We start from the raw sequence: 1,009 nt of genomic DNA, 5'->3' as shown, positions 1-1,009 counted from the left end.
TCAATATACCAATTTTGGGCACATTAATTTTGAGTGGACAGAATGAGATAAGTAATGCGGATGAGAAAGATATCATATAGACAATTGGATATGCAAGTCTGAAATTTCAAGGGAAATCCAACTGAAGGTATAAAGTTTGGGGTGATTATCATCGTCATATATTTTTTATCAAAGTCATATTGGATAAAAATATCAAGTCAGTGAGAATAAACTTCCAAGTGAAGAGAAATTACCCGAAGAAGTCCAAGGGCAGAGCACATTTGAGAGTCAGGAGAAAAAGAAAAACCATCAAAGGATAATGAGAAGAAAGAATTCGATTACACTCACAATCATGGGTTACTTTTAAATTGCCAAGCATTTTAATATGATTTAATTTAATCATTGACAATGGTATAGAAGAAAGAATATTATATCCCTGATACAGATGAATAAAATAATTTGGGGGGGATCATCTTCCTCAAGATCACCTATTTTAGGTAGTGGAGATTGTATTTGAACTCTGATGTGGAATTTCAAGTCAAGTAAATTTCATTTCCCACTACTCACCTAAGTGATGATTCCTTCAGCATTTGCGTCTTTGGGTTCACTGGATGAAAATACCAACCTTGCACAGTGGCTTAAATATTGCTTCACGAATTTGCCTATCATCCTTGCTCAGGAGGCCATGCTAACCTTCTCCGTATCATTCCAATTTTGCTACACGTGCTGCCGCAGTGAGCACCGATACAGCTAGAACAATCTTCTGAGGTGACACACAAAACCAATAATTTTGGGAAGATGCTGAGGTGGGTGAGGAGGATGGGAGAATTTGAAACAACGGAAAGGAGATGGCAGGAAATACAGAAAGCTTGAGGCTCTGTAAAAGTAGGCTGGAATATATTGTTCAGTGAAATTTCTGGTTGTCAATTCAGGATGAGGCACTAAATTTCTGATGCAAAGATTACAAACATGATGTCTTTGTTAGAAGTGAGATGAATAGGAAAAAAACTATAAAGAACACAATAGCGGT

At 36.7% G+C, this 1,009-nt stretch overlaps 1 non-coding gene across 1 annotated transcript; it reads right to left on the bottom strand.

The window, feature by feature from the left end:
- Positions 1-617: 617 nt before the first annotated feature.
- LOC122479242 lies at positions 618-721 on the bottom strand. Its single transcript, XR_006296305.1, has one exon. It is a non-coding gene; the product is annotated as a U6 spliceosomal RNA (small nuclear RNA).
- Positions 722-1,009: the final 288 nt, after the last annotated feature.

This window comes from Prionailurus bengalensis, chromosome B1 (genome assembly GCF_016509475.1).
Source record: "Prionailurus bengalensis isolate Pbe53 chromosome B1, Fcat_Pben_1.1_paternal_pri, whole genome shotgun sequence".
Classification (NCBI taxonomy): Eukaryota; Metazoa; Chordata; class Mammalia; order Carnivora; family Felidae; genus Prionailurus; species Prionailurus bengalensis.
This window is presented reverse-complemented; position numbering and strand designations above follow the sequence as displayed.